Source organism: Nanorana parkeri, unplaced genomic scaffold (genome assembly GCF_000935625.1).
Source record: "Nanorana parkeri isolate BGI_ZX_2015 unplaced genomic scaffold, ASM93562v1 scaffold623, whole genome shotgun sequence".
Classification (NCBI taxonomy): Eukaryota; Metazoa; Chordata; class Amphibia; order Anura; family Dicroglossidae; genus Nanorana; species Nanorana parkeri.
In genome coordinates, this window is record NW_017306891.1 from 322,491 (window position 1) to 341,346 (window position 18,856).

Below are 18,856 nucleotides of genomic sequence, written 5' to 3' on the forward strand. Positions count from 1 at the left end.
ATTGTCTGACCCCTAGCCCATCGTTAAACTTATAGCACAGTGTTACTGTTGTTGTTCTATTTTGATTTGCAAATAAATTATATGTTTATAATACCATAGAAATGCGATTCTCCACCGGTGGTCTGTGGTTTATAGTTGGTCCACACATTGGCACTTCTGCTCATTTAAGCCAATATAAGATAAAATGATTATTATTATTATTATTACTTTTACCCTTAACTTCTGGTTGGCAATAAAGCAGGGTGCTTAGCATCAAAGCCTTGTAATAGTTAGGTCCTGTGTTTATAACTCACCAGGTCATTATTGACATGGAATTTCTAGGTATTCTCTGTGGTTGATTCCCACACCCCAAAAACACATTGATTACTAGACATGTGCGATTCGTTTCGTTCCGAATCGAAATTCGGACGAATTTTCGGAAATTCGGCTATTCGGATGTATCCGAATTCCGAATTACAGATATAACGAATGCAGACGAATCCGAATTTCCATTTCCGAAATTCGGTAGCGGTAGTCCTAACGTTCGTTTCGTTTTAGTTTCTTATTCGTTTCTTATTCGTTTCGTTCGTTGGAGCAAAGTGACATTAGAGAAGGAGAAAAATATTTTTCCCCCTCAAATGTCACGAACGAACGAAACGAATAAGAACAGAAAACGAAACGAACGTTCGACCTACCGCTACCGAATTTCGTCCAAATCCGAATTCCGAATCCGAATTGACTTTCACACCCGAATCCCAAAAAACGAAATAACACAAATCCGAATTTAAAACGAAACGAAACTAAACAAATTTTTTGGCAGTGCACATGTCTATTGATTACATAGCTGCCTTTTTTCCCCAAATGGCCCTAGAATTTTTAAGACTTTACTAAGGGAATTGTGAGCTCCTGGGAGCTTTTGTGAAGTCGACAGCTACACATTCTTCTGGCACGGGAAACACCTCTGCAAGCTTACGCAGTGGTTTCTCTCTTTTCTTTGTTCACATACAAATGTCTTGTCTCTCTCAAAGCCATTGCACAATGCCCCTGCCACCCAGAAACAGGTTACCCTCCTCTCCGATTGGATGACTATTCTCCATGTAAATGCTAAGAATTGGATTTGAAGGTGTCTAGACAGACAGAGGTGGTGATTCGAAGACTTAGGCTTTATTCACACAGACATGCATAGCCATACAGTGTGTATGCCTATGCAAGGACCTACACCCGGGAGAGAAAGTTGCTGTATGCAGCTGGCTGTACATCTCTAAGACAGCATTAGGCTGCATGCGAGTACATGCCGACATAAACTTGCACAATCATACAGGTATGTATGCACGCCCTTGGATGCAGACTGTCTACGTCCAAGTGCGTCCAGCCATACCTGTATGGATGTGCAAGTTCAGGTCAGCGGCTGGTACAAGTTCAGGTTAGGACCGCACTATATAGAGGTGCCTTGGCGCGGCTTTCACATTTTCTGCAGAAGACGTGTATCTAAACCTCTGTTGTTAACCTTAGCTGTGAGACAAGTTTTTTTTGCATGCTGGCTGGTGAGTGTGCTGGGAAACTTTTTGCTGTTACTGTTTAAAGCCCTTCCATGTGCACCTTGCTGAAAGCTGGTAACAAATTGATGAGTGTGTTTGCCATTTGTTTTGCTTGCACACGGCTACAGACACAACACCTGTCCCCCCCAGGCACAGGACTCTGCATGGACATGCACACTGAATGGCTGTGCATGTCGTTGTGAGTGAGGCCTAAATCAAATAATTGCAGGCATTACACAATGTCTACACTTAAGTGCTTCCGCAAAGGATTTAAGCAAAGTGAGGTTCACTTTAATGACCTCTGTGTGGTGGGCCTGCCAGTGTGAAAGGACATTCAGAATGAGCAACAATCCAAGGACCTGTCTGCACTACATTCTCCTCATAAGGTTCACCGAACCCAACGAGCAGTGCCAACCAAGCCTGGATGTGGAACATGGCAGAGAGTGTGGCCTCACAATATAAACAGATTTCGCAGTAGTCAAAACATGGTCCTTAAGGTCCCACAACCAGTTCCTCAATGTCTGAAAATGTAACATGATCATTGCTTTGCTGGAAGCAATGCTTGATGGGATATGTAGTCTTCAGAAAGCAGCAGAGAAAGAAATGCAAAGCACACTGGGAATCCAGGAAGTTGTTGAAAGTGATGGGCAGACTGAAGGCAGCACTCACTACATAAAAGTGATATAAGCTTTGATTAAATTATCAAAAACAACTATAGTATGTATTCCTATTACGATGCTGATTTTATAACAGGATAGTATATGCTGGGACTTGTTTGTTTGTTTTTTAGCATTCAAATATAGTTTTTTTTTTTATTAGAGAGGTGAGGGTGCTTGATAACAAGCAGACTTTGCAACGCGTGCTCAGACATCCCAACTCTCCCGGACGCTCCAGGAGTCTCCCGCTACTAGATAGCGGCTCCCGGCCGCCCGGGAGAGAAACACTTCCTCCCGGAAAGGTTTATCTGCTCTTTTTTTTTTTCTTTTCTGACATCGGGAGCCGTGGCCCGACCGTCAGTCAGAAAAGAAGAAAAAAAGGCATACGAATGCACAGCTAGATTCCTATTGCACTTTGCAATAGCCAATAGCAAACTAGCTAATGCACCCGCCCACTGCTGCTGTCAATCAGCAGAGGGGGACCTGAATTTTTCTATCAGGTCCTCTTCTGGGGATTGAAAGCAGCAGAGGGCGGGTGCAATAGCTAGTTTGCTATTGGCAAGGTGCAATAGCCAATAGGAATCTAGCTGTGCATTCTTATGCCTTTTTTTTTATTATTCTGATGACTAGAATACAAAAAAAAAAAAAAGCCTGCAGATAGCAAAGAAGCTATTGCTTCTTGTGCTATCTGCCATCATTTCAGGGGGGGGCTCTCTCCCAGCCCCCCCTAACCCTCCCTCTGCGAAATAAGAGGGACACCTCCCTGAAATTGCTTCTTTCAGGTTGGGATCTCCTGCGTGCTTTAAACATTTTTGACAGTAAGACTTGGCAGTGGGTATATGTAGAATATATTATATGTAACTTTTATTTGTGCAACACAATTAGTTGAGTAACATTTCCTTCATATCATTGCATGCACTGCCCACCAGAATGCAAAAAGGACAAACCATCAAACACAGTTAGGAAAAAAAACTATTATGTGTGACCTTGCTTTGGAGAGTATAAATATAGAAAGCGCTATCAGTTGATTCTACTCATCCTCAAGGCACAACATAAACTTTTTCCTGCTATCTATATTGATAGAATTTCTCCTTGCCATCAAAGGGCACCCTGTGAACGGCGCAGATGTCGGCACACCATGGTACCCTGCATTTTGTCTCTGACACTGTGCAGCTGCCTGTCTGTCCTCATTACTGACACATTTTCTATCACAGGCCCTCTGCCACAGGTCAAACATTACACCACTGTTGAAACTGCCTATTTCGGAACTGCTGTGTTTACAGAATCACACAGACTTGTGGGAAACAGCTCATCTGACAAAGGTCGTGGGTTATCTGCCTTTGAAATAAGTTTTGGCTACTTCTACCTCCTGATTGACAGATAAGAATAAAATAATGATGTTTAATATGGACGCCAGCCTAAGCTGAGTTTTTATGAATTGAGGTGCACTGCATTAAACTGGAACTGAACTTGATGCTGGACACTGTGCCCCAAGAAAATGCAGGCAGAGGGCAAAGAATAAGTCACCAGTGTTGCCTGTAGACTCCCTGCAGCTGATCTTTCCCCATTACTGACTTACATTGCCTTGTTCTCTACTGTTTATCTGTGTTGAGATGGTCATCTTGGTAGAGGCAGGGCTTTGCCTCCTCATGTCAGAGCCTCCAGCAAGAGCAACAGTAAGAAGAATAGTAGTGGCGTCACCAAATCTCTCTCCAAATCTTCATAAACTAGCATTTCGAGGCAGCAGTGGTTTAGATCTCACACTGCATACAGCTATGAGGCTGTAGGCACTGGAATGACTAAGCACCCTCACATACCAGGCAGGGCACTGTTATTTATTTAAGGAGGAAGGAAAGAAGGAGAGGAAGAATGTGGCTATGTTACGGATGAAAGTAGGTATTGGTGGAGCACTGGGCTACAGGGATATATATGACCTAATAAAGTCCTGGGTCTTCCAAGACTGCTCTCTATCATCAGTGGTATCCACTGGGTTCATGAGATAGTTCAGTCTGTAGACTGTCTTATTGATGGCAAGTGTGTTTCAACACATTTGAAATAAACAAGTCATGGGAGGAATATAAGGCTTGCAGAGATCCACAGAAGAAAACCACATAAGTCCATACATTTTTGCTTCGCCTTTCACCTTTCCTACTGCCTGTTGATGCCTCCACTCTCTTGTGCTGCTGCTGCCTCTGGATTTGTGCTTCCTCCACCAAGAGCCCAGGTGATCAGGAAGACAGGTAAGAAAGCAAGCCCTAACTATACCAAAATTGTGAGCACAGTAGATGTAGGAATTAAAGTAGCACTAAAGCCTCACGTACACTGTCGTACACTGGTATGAAGCAGCTGAGCAGTAGACAATAATTGCTTGTTGAAAAAGTTCAGAAACAAATACAACTGGAATCTTTACCATTGCAGCGTTTGAGTTCCTGTGCATCGCTTCCCCAAACCTCCGTCTGGGAGCATGTACTCATCACTTCTTTGTCAGTCACCCTGATTCCTCTCCTCAGGACTACATTCCATGATGTCATGCACCATCATGCATGTGCACCCAGTCCAGCCCACTGTCTGTGCATGTCAGGAGCGGGCACGAATGGGTGTCTCCATATGACCCCACAAGAGAATGGAACCACCCGCAAATGGGAAGGTGGGGGCAGTGATCATGGAGCGAACTAAAGAAGATGAGAGAAAAACTTCAACAGCTGGAAAAAACGGCAGGCAATCTAAGGGGTGACACCTGCAGCATGAAGGGATACATGAGGGTTTAACATCACTTTAAAGTGCCACATTAATTAAAATATTCAAGTAGAATAGCCAATGCAATTTTGGGGTCCCAAACACACTCCCCTCACTAGGGCTTAAAAAAAGAATTCATGTATTTGCATTCTAATACATGCACCTTGAAAGTTGTATTGAGTTGTGATGGGAGTTCTTCAGGCTTGTCAGCAGCTGGTTTGGCTGTTAGCAGTTGGAAAAGTGAGTGTACATCTCCTCATTAGGGACACAGAACTGGTTCACAATTTTTATTGGTGTCTAACACTTTTCCTCTCTCTAAATATGTAAAAAAAAATGTTAGGCATTAGGCTAGCTATACATGGCTCAAATGTTGGCTGATTCGAAGCAACTTGGCTGAAATTTTAGTCATGTTTGGCCCTGTCAGCACAAAAAATCAAAGGAGCTGGGTGGAAAGTTGCCGGCCAAACAGTGACTGCATCCGGTCTATTTGCCGGAGGTTCGGCCATCAATGCTGTTTAGCACAGTTGGGGGAATTGAGTGGGTTTTCTTGTTCATACCCTCAGGGCTGAGCAAGGGAAATCAGACCATGCATGGCTACCTCATGGCTTTAAATTACAACATTAAGGTGGTCATTTAAAGAGTGATTTTGAAAGTGACCTGGAGCCAGCTGAGGGTTTTTTTTTTTGTGTTAAATTTTTGTGCAGATTTTTCAAATGAAAAGAAAAAAATATATGATCCTGCACATGTGTATCTACATCTGTCAAAATGAGTATTATATAATGCTTTTGGTGCAATTTTAAAGCCGAATTTCAGTTACCAATAAAAAAAATTTGCCTTGCACTTAAAAAAACCCCAAAATAAACCCTCACTGTATTAGCCATCTTCAATCCAGTGCTGGCTCCCTCAGAAAGTCTTTTTCTTCAAGATAACTCCTTTTCCTGATTAAATGATGGCATCACTTTGTGTCAACCGAGAATTTCACACCGGGGGTGAAACATCACGCTGGCCTGGGCACACAAACACTGCAGCACATTAAGTGAGCATTGTTATGTGATGTAGTAGGGACCAACTGATGCAGAAGATAAAGGACCTCAACACGAACCAGAAGACCTCTGAAATTAAAGTATGTGTTTGGAGAATTAAAAAAAACAAAACACGTTGGGAGCAGGAGGCTAGAACTTTAAGTGTAAATATTGCCCCTGAAAACAACGAAAACACCTAGGCCTGATTTCCCCCTTTTAAATCAATGGAGATGCATCAAAATGGGGGTTTATAAGGACAATGCAATGCCCTTTGTATTGAATGTCAACACACATCATAATATGTACCATGAAACGTTTACATGCAAAATGACATGGTGACATGCCTTATGACATGCACCCTAATGCATGAGTTGAGATGTGTTTTCATGTGTTTCAATTGGTTAAAAAATGCATAGTTGTAACTAGTCCCTTAAGGTGAGGATGAGTTTTGAGTTCTTAAAAATTCCTTATACAGAACATTAGTCAAAAAACACCAAAGTATTAATACAAAAAAAAAAAAGATAAATGCTGTCAGAGGGTATTTCTCTCATAGTAAAATTAAATTCCTTTTACTACGTACATGATAAATGTTTGCCTGAAAAAGAAAAAAACTTGAAAGAGCGAATACCTGTCCAGACCTTCTCTCCCCATCTGTTGATGCATTCTTAATTCCCGCATTCAGCATTTTACATGACATCACTCTTTGGCTGTCTCTGCACAGAGAGATTGAATGAGACTGTGTTCAGGAAGCATCAGCAGTATTGTGCTGCATTAATCTTTTGGACTTTGACAGTTGCAGAGTCTCGCCAGCCATTAGCTACAGTTAACAATAATGGAATTAATAACACTCTGTGTCAAGTCTTTCCAGTCGAAATGCTTTCATAGAAAGTTTTATAGAGAATGGGCAGGATCCAATGATAGCTTCTGGGAAAAAAAAGTTTTGTATAAAAAGTAAACTCATTCTTAAAATAGTGGATAATTTATTTAAGATAGAAAATCATTTCTGAAGTTAAGAAGTATATTGCAGGTATAATATTGTTACATATTTTTTCTTCTTTTTATTATTACTATTAGCCTCTATGAGAACTTTTTTTCCCATGTTTCCAAAGCACTAATGCGCTCAACATGAAGTTTGCTATTTTAATCAAAGGTACCTGTTCATACCTGAGTGTATTGTTTCTGCCTAAAGTATATTAGCTTTTTTTTCCGTGCAGTATCACACATTTTTTGGCCCATAGGCTTCAATAGGGATGTCTAAAAACAAACAACACAAGTGGTTTAGCGTGTTATTCTCACATTTTTGTGCCCAACATCGTCCCAGCAACCTCAGGCATGTGAACACAATTTAGGAGTATCCATGATAGATGTGGAGACTTTCATCCATCTAGTGATGGCCCACAAGAACCTCTACGACCCCAGTTATGCCCATTACAAGAACAGTGGCAAGTGGCAGAGGGCCCGGGAAGAAATTGGGAGTGGAGGTTCCCTGAACTGGCAGCTCTGATAGCACAAGACACCAGAAGACGACATAGAAAAATCAGAAAGCAGATACAAGGATGAAAAAAACATATACAGGGCTATTCACAAAAGAGTTTGGATAAGGCAGGAGAAGTGAACAATCTAGGACAAAATAGCTGAACTGAAAAGTGAGCTGTATTGGAGAATTTTTCCTGTTCGAAGTTTGAGTTTCGAACTTTTTCCATGTACTAAAGTTCGAAGTCGAACCGAAATCGGCTGTGTTCGGCCCATCACTACTTACAAGCCACTGTAACATTTACTTACTCTAGAAATAGGTGGTAACCGCATACATTTATAACCAGCCTTGGTTATAAATGGGAAGGCTGTTGTATTGTTGTAAGCCTTCCCATGAAGAAACAAGGATGGGAGATTTAGGTAAGGAAAAAACATTGAAGGTTTGTTTCATTTATTTTTTGTTACATGGTGGGAGAGGGATGTAGGGGTTGTCTCTGGGGTTGGCCAGAATTGAGATGACACTAGAAAATATGTGATTTATCCAAGTAACCTTAACTACATCTTGCTTTTATACAACACATCTCATAAAGGAAAGCCATGAATGCTCCCATTGCATTGGTGGAGTTACGCTTCAGTTCTGCATGGCCCTGACATGCAAAGGAGTAGAGTAGACACAGGTGCTGAATTGAAAATCTATGCTTTTTCCTGTTAGGTGAACCTTAAAGAAGAACTCTAGGAATTTAAAAAACTTACCCTTTTAACCCGCACTTGGCAAGGGTTAAGTGCTTGTTTTTGTCTAGGGGACTCAAATAATGCAGATTTACTCATCCTCAAAGAAAGTTCTTCTTTAAGCAATCTTATGACTGCCTAAAGGGTAACAGTATTGATAAACTGCATCTTGGATTCTAGGCTCAAAGGCCCAGACTGTAGACAGTGCCTTTACTTCTTTTCAAGTCAATAAGTCCTGCCTCCTCTTGGCATTAAGCCCAGCCTCCTGCTATTCAACTGTCAAATGCCAGAACCATCTGGCCCCTGAATAACTGATTTGCCTGAAAGCTCGGGAAGATCCACCAATGCCAAATATTAACCTTTACACTATAGTAATCAGCATTTACAAGTAACTGCACATTCTGTCCAGAAATACGTAACATACAGATTGTATAATTATTACCTGATTTCCAGTTGGTTTTGGATATTGGTCCCTGGAAATTTGCCTAGTTTTGCCTAATAATTAACTTCACAATAAACTTAAAGTATATTAGGCTAACTGACAGCACAATAACAAAGCTTGGGGAGTGTGGGGTATCCTGTGCCAGACCTACTCAGGTATGACATGCTAAGAAGAAAGAGTAGCACCATCCAGTTCCAGGTTTTTCACATGCTTGAATGGTAAATGCTTGGGATTTGGGATACCTGCAAACATTTTATGCTTTTTTTTTTCATACCGTTTCTGATATTAATTTGTTTTAAAAGGTCTTCTTAAGTACAAACAGTCCATTTTTTTCCAATCATTTACAGCAAGCTTATCTATATCTTCCACCCTTTATTTCAAATTTTTTTTAGCAGCTAGCTATCTCAGTGGAAGGCTATTAATAAAGTCCTGAAAGACAATTAAAAATTGGAAATGACAATAGTACTAATTTTTGTTCTGCACTAACTTTGAAGCTTCACTAATATCATCCCACTGTCTATCAGGGTTCGGCATACATTCCATTTTTGCCAAATGATAATCATCATGGCCAATCAGCAAAACAATTTATCATTATCATTTTACTAAAGAAAGAAACCCATTAAGCAACTTGTCACTTTAAAATTATGCAGAATAAGCAAAATTCAATTGACCTTTCCTCCGGCACAGGAGGAATTTCAGTTCAGAAGCAAAAACAGCTCAAGGAATGATTCCAGCATTTTACGATAGGAAATCGTGCTTCTTCCAGTGCTGCTCTAATTCTATTGTCGACATATTCTCATTAATGCTCCCCTGAAGACATTGGCAGCTAATCAAGAAGAGATGATTTTATTTATATGCGTTACTTTTTATATACAATATATAAAACACCACCTGTGTGTGCAGACAAGTTTTCAAAACCACTCAAGATATTTCTATGCAATGCAATGAATCAGAATGCACCCTGAGATAAAACGGTTGATTTACTAAAGGCAAATAGGGTGTTCACTTTGCAAGGGAATTTGCACTTTGCAGGGGAAGTTTGCCTTAGCTTAGTGAATGTGGTATAACTTCACTTTGTAAAAAAATACCCAATCCTGTGCAAGGAAAATTTAACAAAAAGCATTTGCTCTTGAACATGATTGGGTGATGTCAGCAGCGCAAAAACGGCATCTACTCCAATTAATTTATTATTACTACAGGTATTTAAACCTAGCTTTGTTATGTAAGCTGCACATGGAAGGGCTTTTCACAGAACCAACACAATGCAAAAATTCCCCAATACATTTACCAGATAGTCAGCAAAAAATTAAATAAATATATACAGAATTTAGCAATTTACATCAACATGGACCTTTACCCATATCTTTAAAATAACAACAAACACAGCTTTAGAAAAGGTTAGTAATGACAATCTACAAACACATACGTCTACATAATTGCCGGCTTTGTATTCTTTGTATTCCCTATTTCTCTTTTCTTACCCAGTCTTCTGGCAGTGGCCATGTTTACTAAGGGCAGATTATTAGATCTCCATTTACTTCTTTGAACTCTGGCACATGTGACTAGGACATGTGACCATGCACATCATCTCAGGGCAGGAAAATGCCTTTCCCTAAGATCTCATGAGATTACGGATGAGATTTCCCTGAAATGCTCTGCTGATGTAACCTTCCCAGGATGCAATGCTTGGGCACATTACATAATTTTTGCCAGAACTGGACCAGGAAGTAGATGAACTCCATTTGTAAGTAAATGAAAAACAAGTTTGTTAAATTAATGAATGTAAGATCATTTTAAAGCAGCATGCAGAGCTGCCTGTTGATGTGATTTTTTAATGAAAGGGGATAAAGGCGCGCTTAGGGCTTAGTTTTAGTTGCACACTTTTGCAATGTGGAAGTCGCACTGCTACGTCCTGGCTCCTCTGTGTAGTATGGCCTATAACGCCAGTCTATAAGAGCCCTCATGTTGGAGCATATACAGGATCGTAATGAATAAATAAGCGCAGGTTCGTCTGGAGGTAATCCATTTTTCCTTAAGGGCTGGTTCACACTATCTGCATTCAGGTTGTGCTGGCCGTTTATTCCAGCGCAGACCGAATGGAAGAGAAGGCAAATTGCTGTGTTATCAAATGGCTCAGTTCATACCAACGCATTCTGGTGGTGTGCACTTAAAAAAAGTATGGCATGGAGGACTTGTTTTTAAGCGCACTGCAGTGAGATGTGGTACAACTGCATTGCAGGGCAGTGAGCCCATAAAACTGAAGGGAATGTCACTTGTGACATTTCAATTAAGTTCCCCAAAAAAAGAAAGAAAAAAAGAAAGTGCAATGTGGCTCAATCGAGCGCATTGTCATTGTTCAGGGACATGCACACCAGTAGCCATGTGGTTGAGGCTGTTGGTGTTAACATACTCTAAGGGCCGGTTCACAAAAATAATGCTTGCAGTATTTTTGCAGTTGCCTTGACTTATTTTTTACAGATAAGTAGAATTGTAAGTATGTAAATCCAGTTACTAAAATATCATATAAGTTTGGTATTTTAAAATCTGCAGCTTTCCTTAAAATAATACCTGGTGATCCTGCCATGAAGGTGTTTTGATCTTTCGAAATGGCTGTTCTAACCTAATGTGCTTACAAATCGTTTTGTGCTACATTTCAATTCACCCCAAAACTCATTCTTTCCTCGAATCATGGCTGCTAGGTAATTGAAGTTGTTTAGCCAGCACATCATATATAACAACATATTTCCCATTCTTCAGAGACATAAATAGATACACAGATTTCCACAAGATATGTTTTCATTATTTCAGTACCCTCGAAAGATCCATTTATTACTTAATTTTCCCAGCAGAGAAATCCATGACACAGAGAAACATAGAAACGTATTCCTTACACAGCGCATAGCCAAGCATAATTTGGCAATTACAACCATGCAATTAAACACACACTATGACATATTAAATAATTCTGTCAAACTCATTTCCTTTGTTTTGATCTTAAACATGATTAGTGAAAAAATATGGAAGTAATCACAAAATATTACATGCTTAATCCGGCACACTGCACTGTTTAGGCCCTATTCACACCAGATGCATTGACATCTGTTTTTCAAGGGATGCCAGCACAAGGACATCTGAAAATGGATGGGTGTGAATGGGAGCAGTTCACACCAGTGCATTATGTTGATGTGCACTGCCCTGTGCTCAAAAAAATAGAGCAGGCAACACAATGCACATCAAAGCAAAGCAGAACCAATACCTTATATAGCTTAGTGTAAGCCTTTGATGTGCATTTTGTTGCGTTCACCTCCTACCTATCTATCATATACCTGACTGGAGACTCAGCTGAGAAGGGGGCTGCCCGTGAACATCTTGTCTCACACCTCTGGAAGTAGTGACAGGGGAGGTAAGGACAGAGCGGAGCACAGGTGCCGATACTGGTGGCTGTCCGGTTCTTGAGGAGGTGCTTGAGTGCGTTGGACCAGGTGGTGAATCGGCAGCTTCATGTTTTTTAGCAGGAGTCCATCTCCAGGTAAGTCTCTTACACTATCCCAGTGCACCTTCAGTGTCACCTATAACTCTACCACCTCCTCTCCTCTTCCTCTTTCTTTGGGGTTCCCCTAAGGCTCTGGCCTTCTATTCTCCATCTACACCAATCCCCTGGGGCAGTTAATACCCTTCAATGGCTTCTAATGCCAGCTCTATGCTGACGACACCCAAACCTATCTCCCCACCCTTCAGCTCACCCTTTCTATCTCCTCACGCATCACTAATCTATTCACTGACATATCAATATGGATGTCACACCACTTCCTCAAACTCAATCTGTCCAAAACTGAGCTTACCAGTATAATATCCTGGATTCTGAGCTCTCCTTTCAGCCCCACATCCAATCACTATATAAATCTTGACCACTCAACCTCCGTAACATTTCCAAAATTCACCCCTTTTTAACAAATGACACAGCAAAGCTTCTAATTCACTATTTTGTAATCTCTTGCCTCAATTACTGTAACTCCCTCCTTGTTAGCCTACCAATAAACAGGCTATACCCCCTTTAGTCTATCATGAATCTTGCTGCCAGACTCATCTACCTTACCAACTGATCAGCATCTACCATCCCTCTCTGCCAATCCCTCCACTGGCTTCTAATCACCCAAAGTATAAAATTCAAAATACTAACAATAACATACCAAGCCATCTACAACTCTGCTCTAAACTACATCACCAACCTCATCTCAAAATATCACCCAAGCCACCCTCTTCTCTTTTCCGAAACCCTCCTGCACTCCAGCTCTCTTGTCACCTCCTCCCATGCTTGCCTCCAGGATTTCTCCAGAGTGTCTCCATCCTCTGGAACTCCCTATAATAATAAATCATGTGTTATAATAATAGCACACAATTTGGTATGAATGCACCTTACAAGTTGCCCATGCCGTTAGGATTAGATCACCCTAGAACAACCTGCAGTATTCTATTGGAAGCCATGATTCATTATTGCCAGTGATGCTGTTGTCTAAAACAGCCTTTCTCAACCAGGGTGCCCTGGCACATTGGGTTGCCTTCTGGCTTCTTCAGCTGCCTCAAAATTTTGTGATGGTAGGACTCTGATGTGAAGGGGAGGGGGCTCCTAATGTGAAGGGGGGAGTTACTGATGTAAAGGGAGAATCTGATATGTAATGGCGGTTCTGATGTGATGGGGGCTCCTGATTTGAAGGGCTCTCATGATTTGAAGGGGGAACTTCAATGTAAAGGGAGGAACCATACTTTATGTGCATTTTTGTGTTGGGTCCCCCCTTGAAACCCATTACATTTTAGTCTGGGGTGCCTCAAAATTGTGCTTAGTTTTTAATGGTGATATGACTAAAAAAAGGTTGAGAAACACTGGTCTATAAATATGACCTGCAGTCTAGTCAGGGGGCAAATACTATAGACAAATCCATCCAGCACCTGACACTGAAGACCACTGATCAGGACTATGCGGCTACCAGGAAAACACCCAACCAACCAAAAAGTGCCAGAAACACGTTCCTCCACCAAGTGCCAAAAACACGTTCCTCCATGGGGTAAATATCTCCATGGATAACTGCTGTTTTGACACAGTGGGGGAATAAAAAGTGTCTGAGACAAACTTTGTCTGAACTGACTCAACTGGATCGCAGCCAGGTAAATTGTCAGTGTTAAGGGAAATAAAATGTATAGTTTTATTAAACTCTCAAACTTTGTTTAATATTTAATCCAGAGCAAAAATAATGTTCATTGCCCAGCAAAGTATTCCTTTACATTTTTGCCAAATATCTTACAGTCATCATGTTTTCAAACAGCTCCAACTCTCTCAAATTTACTTACCTGAACGTCATGTCCAGTACAAGATCACAAGGGATAGATTAGTCTACGGCAGCTGTCTATGTACTAGCTCGGAGAAGGGAAGAGAGGAGTGGCTTGCCTTGCTCTGTCTTTGTGGAGACACACACAGTTTACTAGCATACAAGGGTGGCTCCATAGGACCCTGCAATACCCAATGCCTGTACTGTTTACACCATTGTGAGTACGCATTTTTTATTTAATAAATTGCATTTTATTGAACGTTACGCACTATGTCCTTGTCCTTTTTCTCTTTCCACCTGGATTTATACTGGTACCTGTGATCTGAGGAGACCTTATCGCCTTTTCTGTGCATGGGCTTTCCTCCCCCATTAAGAAGGGAAAAGGCGCATTTGACCTAGCTCTGTGGGTCTACCTCCCCAGGTGAGCACTCACTTGATGTCATCACTCACTTGGTGGAGTTGAAGGTCTGCCTGGATTGTGTGATTACCCTTACCTGAGAGTTATATGCACATTGGCTGCGAATCATCTGAGGAAATTTTTTTGCACAATCACCATTGTTTGCTTTTGTTTTTTCCTTGGGATTTTTTTTTGTCTATATTGCTTTTTTGTCTTTGTGTAGATATTTTCTATGCCTCATTTGTTTGAAGGCTCATATATGTGACTCATTTATATATGTTTCAATTCAATCGATTAATCGTTTGTGAAAATAATCGTTAGCTGCAGCCCTACTAAAATCCTTCACAATATGAGGGCCAAGGTCATAAAGGTTTAAGATCTGCATCTGTGTGCACCTTGGGCAATAATGCAGCAAAAAGCCACTTTTATGGCTTTGGCATTGGTCCTGGTGTCCCAAATAAACACATTTATCCTAGATTTCCATTTACTGTTTTAAGGAGAGAAAACATCCATAGCCATGACACTTTCTAGAGAAGCATATCTCTGCTAAACCAACATGGCAACCTACACTGTTCAGACAAAGACAAAGACTTGGTGCTATGTCACTTAAAGGATATGTGTGCTTAAAATAAAGTGGACTTATCCTTCTGGCCACTTACTGACCTTACAATCCCTCCCTCCCTCCCTGCACAGAAGAATACTTACGGAGTTTCAATGGGCTGGCTGCTCCTGCACAATACTTCACCGTTGACTTCTATGGGACACGTCTTCTGTTCGGGTGACAGAGGTAGACAAGCTCCATAGAATTCAATGGGGATGTAATAGCAGCTCTCTAGGCCAAAAGTATGCAGCCATCCACTAATTTTGATGCAGCTGGCCACATACCTACAGTACTCTGACAAAAAAAGCATGCTCTCTAACCAAGGCTTTTCCTACAAATGTATCCAGACCATTTCAGACCAGTCTGGCATAGTGTAGCAGCAGGAAGCATTCCCATTGTTAGGCACAGTAGGGATTGAACACTGTGGAATGGAGCAATGAGTAACTGTGAACTATAGTTTAGCAGTAGGAACATGAAGGGTCAGAAAGTGTTAGCATTTCATGTTCTCTTTTACAATCATTTTTTCAATTGCAACTAATGTAAGCAGCTGGGTCTGTGATAACATTGGTATTATGTAATCCCCTGTACAAACAGCACCAAAGCTGGCCATACACCTAAAGTTGGCCATACACCTTACAATTACCTGCACATTTTCTGTGGTCAGATGGAAAAGGTGGAAACAGATTCCTCCATCTACACTTAACTGTGTGGATGGAGTAATCTCCACCTGGGCCAATCTGTTGCACTTTTTCCATCTGACCACAGAAAATCTGCAGATAATTGTAAGGTGTATGGGCACCATTACAATTATCTGCAGATTTTCTGTGGTAAGATGGAAAAGGCGCAACAGATTCCTCCATCTACACTTAACTGTGGAGTAATCTCCACCTGGGCCAATCTGTTGCACTTTTTCCACCTGACCACAGAAAATCTGCAGATAATTGTAAGGTGTATGGGCACCTTAACAGTGGGAAGACCAGCACTATACACCAATCAGACTCCACTCCAGTGCACATGTGCTGTCAGGGAGAATGCTGACAGCAGAAGACAACAGAGCACAGAGTCATTCATTATCTTTGTGCTGCTGCTCCCTTATTTTCTAATCAGCAAGCTGAGGGGCTGTTCTTGAGAAAGCTCCGCCTAAAGTTCATCTTTAAAGTGGACATACACCAAAGTGTTAATTTAAAGTCTTGTTAATAGAATGGATAGACTATTAGTACGAAGGCTGAAATACTTACCTTTTTTTGAAGACAGCTCCTGAAGAAAAAGGTGCTCCAGCCTACTTTTGTTTGTATGATATGAGAGTGAAGCATTTTCGATGCTTAAATTGGATGTAGCATCAGATATATTTTCTGTGTTAAAGGATAAGTGTACTTTAAGACAAAGTGCACGTATCCTTTATCACCCTTTGTCCTGAGCTAAACTAACCTTCCCAACCCCTCCACAGATGCATACTTACCTGGATTGAAGGGTGCAGCCTCTGGTGAGTCTTTACACGGATTGACTTATGTCTCATTGTCCTGGCCGAGCTTGCACATTACAGCAATGTGCAGGCATGGTGAGGATGTAAACAATTACCCCACGCAGCTACCTCTTCATGCATCACTGGCCCCTCCCTTTTAGATTGTAAGCCCTCAGGGTCAGGGCCCTCCTTACCATCTTGTCTTGAATTGTATTGTAATTGTAATGTCTTCCTTATATTGTAAAGTGCTGTGCAAACTGTTGGCGCTGTATAAATCCTGTATAATAATAATAATTACCAGGAGCCGTGGCCTTGGGATCTGGAAAAGTATCTAGGTACGGGCAAAGGGGCAAAAAGAATAAGTGTGATTTGTCTTTTCCTCTAAGTGCATACATGCTTTGTATTGTATAGCATTTATTTGCTGGGTCATAGATGGCAGTGATGCAATCTGCAGTTATTTCACACAGATCAGCCCCTACTGCAGCTTCTCACCTTGCCGTCTGATTACCAGGGAAGGGGAAACTGTGGAAGTGCTTCCTCCTGCCTGCAGCTGAGAAGTATGGCTTCATTTCAGACTGGGCAATTTAACTACACTGCAGCTCAATAACTGATCTTTAATGAAGAGTGGTAGAGCTTTTTGAAAATATATAGTGTTGCTCTATAAGGTGACATGCTAGGAATGTATTCATTTGAAAGGTCCACTTTAACTCTTGAGTATAGGTCCACTGTACTCATTACAGCTGCCTTTACCTGCCATATTCTCCTAATGCTATTGAAGCTAGTCAGAGTCTGTAAACATAATAATGACAGTTGCCAGCATTTATAACTTGCCGTTCTGTTTATGAGTACATGTATATAACGTAATCAGTAAAACTAAAATCACTAGCGTGCCGTTAGGGCTGGACAATCAGCTGTGCTGTGCACTTCACTTCTCGCCATAACAATGGGGTTGTTGTGTAACCCTTTTGGAAAATGTGAGCATCAGCAACAGGGAATCTGAAAGAGTAGATGGAATAAGATCTATCACCATGGGTGGTAAACGTATATCATTTATAAAAAGTAAATGCTGGAAGTGCTTAGACAGCCTTGGGCTCAACACCGCGGGTGTGATTAATGAGTTTTAATACAGTGTATAGAACTCCAATATATTTCTATTTCACAGCAGGAAAGCATTAATAGCTTGCTCACTTGTTTTTTTTTTTTCTTCAACATTTCATCGATGTTCTTGTATATTATTTAAGATAACAACCCACAACTTTGTTGATATGAAATTAGACTTCAGTGCATCTGCAGTAAGAGATTAAACTAAACAGTGGCATGTCCAGGGTATGGCACATACAGCGCATGTTCTGGCCACCACTTGAAGGGGGCGATGTAGACAGCTGACATTTTTTCTCTCCCCACCCCTCTCCCATACACATCTCCTTGCCTGGCTCAACCAGGGATGCTCTGGCTGTTGTCCCGCCTAGCTCCTGGCAATAAAGGACGTCACTGGTTGTCAGGAGCTGGGCGGGACAACGGCCAGAGTATCAGGTTGCTAAGAGCTGGGTGGTGAGATGTGTAAGGACCGTACACATCTCCCCGCACAGCTCTTAGCAACCAGAGCATGTGGGGAGATGTGTAAGGGCCATAGTTACCTGGAACACTCTCGTCAGCGTGCCACCCAGCTCCTGGCAACCAGTGATGTCGCTGGTTGCTAGGAGCTGGGCGGGATAACAGCCGAAGCATCTCAGGTTGCTATGGCCCTTACACATCTCCCCACATGGCTCTTAGCAACCTGGGATGCTCTGTCTAGGATTCCTCCTAGCTCCTGGAAACCAGGAGGAGCTGAACGGGACTCAAGGGGTGCAATTTTTTTGTAGATACAGTAGGCTTCTGAAACTAAACACTGTAATGTACTGGCTCAGAAATAAAATGGAGGGCCACTTGTATGTCATATAACAGCCTGTGGATGTCCCATTCGGTCTTTAAAGTTGCACTCCAGCCAATGGAGGTCCCCTCGTATGTCATATAAAAGCCTTTGGACATCCCATTCAGTTTTTAAAGTTACACACCAGCCAAAACTAATGATTACACTTTGCAATGTACACCTAGAGTGGAAACTATCTGTTTACCACTTTGGTTTTTCATTCTGGCATAACTGTAGTGCACCCATCTCAGGAAAGGACTGGGCTGAGGAGGCCATCCGTCTGCTGGGCCAGGACTAAAAATACATTTGTGCCTTACTGCTCCTTCCCACAAACGCAGTCTATGAGTCAGATGATTCGACGAATACAGTACACACACTCCAGATGTGGCTTATATCCAATCTGCTTGCAAACAGTCAGAATCATTACAGTAGCTAATCTACAATCAACAGCAAAAAATAAGACGCATCACCGCTAAATCCCAACAGTTGAAAATGTTTTGTAGCAAAAAAGTATCTCTGCCAGACACATGCTCTGCCCCAAGCACATTTTAAGGTAAGTCCTTACACCAGCATGGGGGGGGGGGGGGG

At 41.5% G+C, this 18,856-nt stretch overlaps 1 long non-coding RNA gene across 1 annotated transcript in view; it reads right to left on the minus strand.

Moving 5' to 3' along the window:
- Positions 1-12,266: 12,266 nt before the first annotated feature.
- The window catches only part of LOC108792279, a 12,382-nt gene continuing 5,792 nt past the window's right edge, over positions 12,267-18,856 (minus strand). The window contains exons 2-3 of the long non-coding RNA XR_001941554.1: positions 12,805-12,809; positions 12,267-12,412 (exon numbers count right to left, since the gene is read on the minus strand). This is a non-coding gene — a long non-coding RNA (uncharacterized LOC108792279). The remainder of the gene's footprint in view (positions 12,413-12,804; positions 12,810-18,856) is intronic.